General features: G+C 31.4%; 1 protein-coding gene across 1 annotated transcript in view; it reads left to right on the top strand.

Annotated features, from left to right (window-relative positions):
- Positions 1-4,192: 4,192 nt before the first annotated feature.
- LOC141452305 (G-protein coupled receptor moody) overlaps positions 4,193-6,000 on the top strand; it is a 477,977-nt gene continuing 476,169 nt past the window's right edge. The window contains exon 1 of the mRNA XM_074124301.1: positions 4,193-4,332. The gene's annotated coding sequence lies outside the window, so the exon portion shown is untranslated. The remainder of the gene's footprint in view (positions 4,333-6,000) is intronic.

Raw genomic sequence — 6,000 nt, 5'->3', positions numbered from 1 at the left:
TCTGTCATGGTGCCATATTGGGTTTTCAGAAAGTGTGGTCGTAATATGGGACACGCATAATAATTATAGTTAATGTTCTCGTTTCTCCATGAATTGTAACCTTAAATGTGCCTTCCACCGAGGAAAGGACTTCACTCCTACATATACTGCACCCATTAAGGATAGGCTAGTAGCAGTAGCATGCCTAGATTGGACTAACAGGAGCAGGACGAATCCAAGCCGGCAAAAAATAAATCAAATAAATTATACCGGCCGACTTTGTGTTTATTTGTTGCAAAACAAATGGTTGGTGTTCCGTAACCTTCTGCATAAATCTTCTTTTTTACTTGTTTATCTTCTAGCGAATCTCATTCTCCCATTTAAAAGTGAGTCCCACAAAATTATTTTCTGAAATTATCTTACTCGTTACAAAATCTTTCTAAAACTTGAATTTTTTTTTGCAACCAAAGTAAATTTGGGGGCAAGTTTATTGAAAACTATGGACATGCGCACAAATTAATAATAAATAAATTATGTTTACAGAACGGTATGAATACTGCAGTTTATATTTTTATACAATCCTGTCTCAGCCCCAAGAAATTGTTGGCGACGATAAAGAAGAAGCAAGCTATTTTAGAAGATATCTCCGATATTGTAACATATTAGATAAGAAAGGAATAAAATAAAATTTATCTTTTTTTATTTAAGCGTAGAGGACAGTACGTATATGTGGTAAGGATAGACATCTTAAAAAAGATGCAGATTGAAAATAGCGGTCAACTTGGTTTGCATTTATTAATTGTTTTAAATAATTTATTCCTTTGTACTGAAACGCTTCCCGAACAAAAGTTTGTAATAAAGTTTTATGCAATATTTGCTGATTAATTTGCATTTATTAATTATGTTTTAAATAATTTATTCCTTTGTACTGAAACGCTTCCCGAACAAAAGTTTGTAATAAAGTTTTATGCAATATTTGCTGATTAGTTTGCATTTATTAATTATGTTTTAAATAATTTATTCCTTTGTACTGAAACGCTTCCCGAACAAAAGTTTGTAATAAAGTTTTATGCAATATTTGCTGATTAGTTTGCATTTATTAATTATGTTTTAAATAATTTATTCCTTTGTACTGAAACGTTTCCCGAACAAAAGTTTGTAATAAAGTTTTATGCAATATTTGCTGATTAGTTTGCATTTATTAATTATGTTTTAAATAATTTATTCCTTTGTACTGAAACGCTTCCCGAACAAAAGTTTGTAATAAAGTTTTATGCAATATTTGCTGATTAATTTGCATTTATTAATTATGTTTTAAATAATTTATTCCTTTGTACTGAAACGCTTCCCGAACAAAAGTTTGTAATAAAGTTTTATGCAATATTTGCTGATTAGTTTGCATTTATTAATTATGTTTTAAATAATTTATTCCTTTGTACTGAAACGCTTCCCGAACAAAAGTTTGTAATAAAGTTTTATGCTATATTTGCTGATTAGTTTGCATTTATTAATTATGTTTTAAATAATTTATTCCTTTGTACTGAAACGTTTCCCGAACAAAAGTTTGTAATAAAGTTTTATGCAATATTTGCTGATTAGTTTGCATTTATTAATTATGTTTTAAATAATTTATTCCTTTGTACTGAAACGCTTCCCGAACAAAAGTTTGTAATAAAGCTAAGATATAAAAAATAAGAAGAATAAAATATTTTTTTCTAAATGAAGATCCTGGAGATCCCCAAGGTGTGAGAGTTTTTAAAAATAATTTTTTTGTTTATTTGATATAAATGGAAGTAAATATTACAATATATGGCAAATACTCCATTATTCCGTTTCTTTCGTTTTAATTTGAACGTAACGGGAATAAATTGTTTTTCAAGGATTTTATAAGTCTCTCAAGGCATACAAACTAAACAAGACTACCATCCAGGTAAAGAAAAACGAAATGAGATACCCTGATAAATCACCAACAGCAAAATCGCATTCAGTAAAATTATCAATGTCTGCCTACATGCTAAAAAGTACCCTTGAAGACAACTAGCGCTAGAGGAGAAGGTGGTAATATGGGGACAGTCTTTTTTTACCTTGTATATTTTGAACACTACAGAATTTAAAATCTTCTCTGAAGTAAAATCATAGACATACATTATTTGTCTTTGTAAATTTGGAGTCCTGAGTGGATCACAGCAAGGAGTCTGGAGTTATACTGAAAAAGTCGGTCGTGGTGCCATATTGGATTTTCAGAAAGTGTGGTCGTAATGTGGGACACACATAATAATTATAGTTAATGTTCTCGTTTCTCCATGAATTGTAAAAATAAGCCTTAAATTTGCCACTAAACTATATTTTACACAATTATCGTACATTAAGGATACAAATTATGGTGTAATTAGTTTTCTTAGAGAAATGTCAAGAAATCTTTGAAATGATTTTTTTGGCCCTTTATAGTAAGTACCCTGTAGAAAAAAAAAAAAATTATAAGACACTAGTTTCGTCCTCAGTGCCACTTTTCACACTTCGGCAGACGATTAACGAGGTTGTTACATGGGACAACGCTGTCCCATGATACAAGCATACACCGCGTACAATATAACCTCATTTTTTTTTCAATATACATTCAAATTTGAAATCCATAATACTGGCATTTAAAACTCTCTACTTTCTACATTTTTAATGTCTAAGGGAAATTATTCTAACTTTCCTCGGTATTAACCAAAAGCAGAGGAAAATCAACCTTAAGAAAACTTTTTAGCATTGACAAAATCAACACGGTCCTCTCTTGGACAAAGCTGCCACTCGATTGACGCGCTGCCTTCTGCAGCAGACTAAGTCTACCCCAAAGAGTAGTAAGGCACCAAAAACTAACAGATAGCACCACTGGTTTCACAAAAAACAGGGGTGTCCCAAATTCCTACCTCGTCCCATATTACCACCTTCTCCTCTACCATATCTGATGAGGTGCAATTAACTGTTCCTTGAGATTACCTAAACTGGAGCCTTGCGGTGGAAATTAAGATAAGACTAAACTAAGTAAGGCGGCTAGACCAGATGATTTTTTGATGCCAGTGTATCTCATAGTCTTAGGATGGTAGTTTCTTAACAAAATCTGGAAATGTCTTAGAGAGTAGTGAAAGCAGAACTAGTATCTATTCTGAAGAAAGATACAGCGGTAGACAATCTTGAAAACTTCAGGCTCATTGCTCTAACTTGTAAATTTTTGTAAACTCCTGGGAAGAATGGCCATCAACGGACGGTACTCACACCTTTAGAGGCTCCATAAACTTACCGCAGTTCAGGCTAGTTTTATATGAACTGCAACACAATAAATTAGTTAGTACGTTTATCGCAATTTTTCAAAGAGGGCTCTAGGAGGGAGCAGAATAGGGATAAGTGGTTATTTGTGGAATTTTAAAGCGGTGACCGCGTTTGTAGAGCAAATCATCCAACGATTTATTACGTTAAGCTACCAAGCAATCCTCTTTCCAATGCAGACAAACAAAGCAGGGGTTACTCCGTTTTATGTAAGGATTGATGTCGCACGGGAAATCTTAGAAGCTTTTCCAGATGTTCTTTTGCCGACGATCTCCATTAAGCGAGGAATATTTCTAGCATACCACCTAGGAATACGAAAGTTAAAGCTAAGAAAAGATGACCATTCAGCTAGGGCTAGTGCTGGCGAAGGATAAAAAACAATGCGAGTATTGAAAAAGTCGACCACAACGAAGGCTAAATGCCGTAACTAATGAGAACCTAAGAAGTGCAAACACTTACCATCTAAAATTATGTTAATGACAACAAATCGTTGAGGAGAAACTATAAATTGCAGTAAAAATTGTCAATTTTATTTCTATTAATTTCAATATGAAAGAGTTCTTTAATTGTTTAAATAATATTTTTTCTTATTCTCTTTATTTAAACAATCAAGAAGGAGTAAAACGATGGTGCAAAGACATTGTAATTTTTTTCTACAGTTTGCCTTTTTTCATAAAAGTTTGTTAGATTGATGATTACTTAATGATATAAAATTAAATAATTATGCCCTTAATAAGGGTCAAACAAAAACACTTTTTGGGCACGATTATTGTTACTAATAAGTTAGATAAGAGTTCCTCCGCCCTCTGAAAGCTGGTCAAGAGAGGCGGCAGTGGGGTTGCAAACTAGTGGGGCGGTAGATATAAGTTGGCGGCGCGCCCACCGAAGGCTCAGTAACATTGCGGCCCTCGCGCCAAACTCATTGTGAAGCGCCTCAAATTTTAACCAAAATAGCGTTTCTTTTTTTACGCTAAACTATTAATTTGTACTTTCGATTGCCGTTTTACCTTCTAACCTTCCCCAATTAACATCGTCCAAACGGTATGTAACTCCTATTCTAAATTGTGACATTGTTTTTATTAAAAAAAAAACAACTTCTGTTTCTGTTTATGTTATAGTTCTAGTAAAACGTAACAGATACATCCGTCTGCTTACGATAAAGTTCGATTAGAAGATAAATATTACCTTCCATATCACATATGCCTTTAAATAGTTTCAATTATAATTTTATCATTTCTAAGTAAGCAGTAACCTTACACATAGTTTTTGTTTTCTCAAGTTTTTGAGTTTTAAATTTACCATTCAGCGAGAATAAAAAATATAGCTACGATTCATTTGGATTTGATTTCTTTACTTTGATTAAATAAAATCAGTTAAGAACAACTTCTTCAAGGAATAAGTCCTTATTCTTTCCACATAAATTTCAATGTCATCTTTTAAATTTTATATTTTCATTCAAATCTTGCTTGGAAAAATGTAAATTAATTACTAAATAATTTGCACTTCACTCTTGTTGGGAACTTCAAATCATTATAATTAGCATGAGTCTCTCTATAAATGACAAGCTGGAGTTAATTTTAAATTTTTCTCATTTATTGTAGGCCGTTGCTTTAATTAATTTAGAGAAACTGAGTTTAGTGTGAACAGCATGATTTATAATAATTGTGTGATGTGTATTTATTTATTTAAAATAAAACCGATTTATTTAATATTATTTTGTTTTTATTGATTTTTATTTTCCTGTTTTGTTTAATTTTATAATAATTTATATGACCAATGAATGGAGAAAAAAAATGCCAAGTGGTCGGCCAGAATATATTTTAACTTTAATACTCCATTTTCGCTAAAAGATTATGGAATAATTGGTAATGATATTGGAAAAATTTAATGAAGTATATCAGATTTTAGACCAGTTTAGTATTTGGAAATTTTAATTTTTTGGAGGTTCAAGGTACAATGACCGTATTAACAGAAATATTAAAACTTTATTAATAAAAGATTGATTTAAATGAATAAAAAAATTGAATGGAACCTTATTAAAAAATAGTTGATGCTTCTAAAAAAGTGCCTTGTTAAGAAGAAGGTGAATAACTAGTCGCAGAAATGTTAACATTTTACGATCGCAGAATTCGTAATCTGAGGCTTATCCCCCCCATATTATGATTCTAAAGAATACTACAACTTTTGTGCGAACTGAATAGAATATAAGGTACATCTCAGTTGAATCTAATAAAAGATTTCCATTTCATATTACATAAAAAATAAACCGAATAATTCTTCGCAGAATTGATTTTTTTAGTTTATGACCAAATTGGTTCATTATTTTGCAAATTTGTCTCAATCTATTTACAAATTTTTAATTAATTTAAAGTTAGAGAAGATTTTAAGGGGGTCTATTGTTAGCTATTACACAATCCTTGCTGAGCCCTTTCACGATGAAGAGCAAATCCTATTTCTAAAGTAGCCCCTACATGATAATCTAAAGCAGTTTATAAAATATTTAATTTGCAATTTGAATCTTAAAATTGAGGCTTATAACAGTTGTACAAAACAGAATAATTTGTCGAATGTAATTTTCTAAATGAAATATATTTCAAGATCATACGGAATGTAACGTTCTAATTACATTATTTACACCAGGAATGGCTACCCTGAAGAGGTAGACCACCCGATTAGATTTAATGTACCGAATGAAGAAATTAAATTAGA

This window comes from Rhodnius prolixus, unplaced genomic scaffold (genome assembly GCF_049639745.1).
Source record: "Rhodnius prolixus isolate KJV_2025 unplaced genomic scaffold, Rpr scaffold_3, whole genome shotgun sequence".
Classification (NCBI taxonomy): domain Eukaryota; kingdom Metazoa; phylum Arthropoda; class Insecta; order Hemiptera; family Reduviidae; genus Rhodnius; species Rhodnius prolixus.
This window is presented reverse-complemented; position numbering and strand designations above follow the sequence as displayed.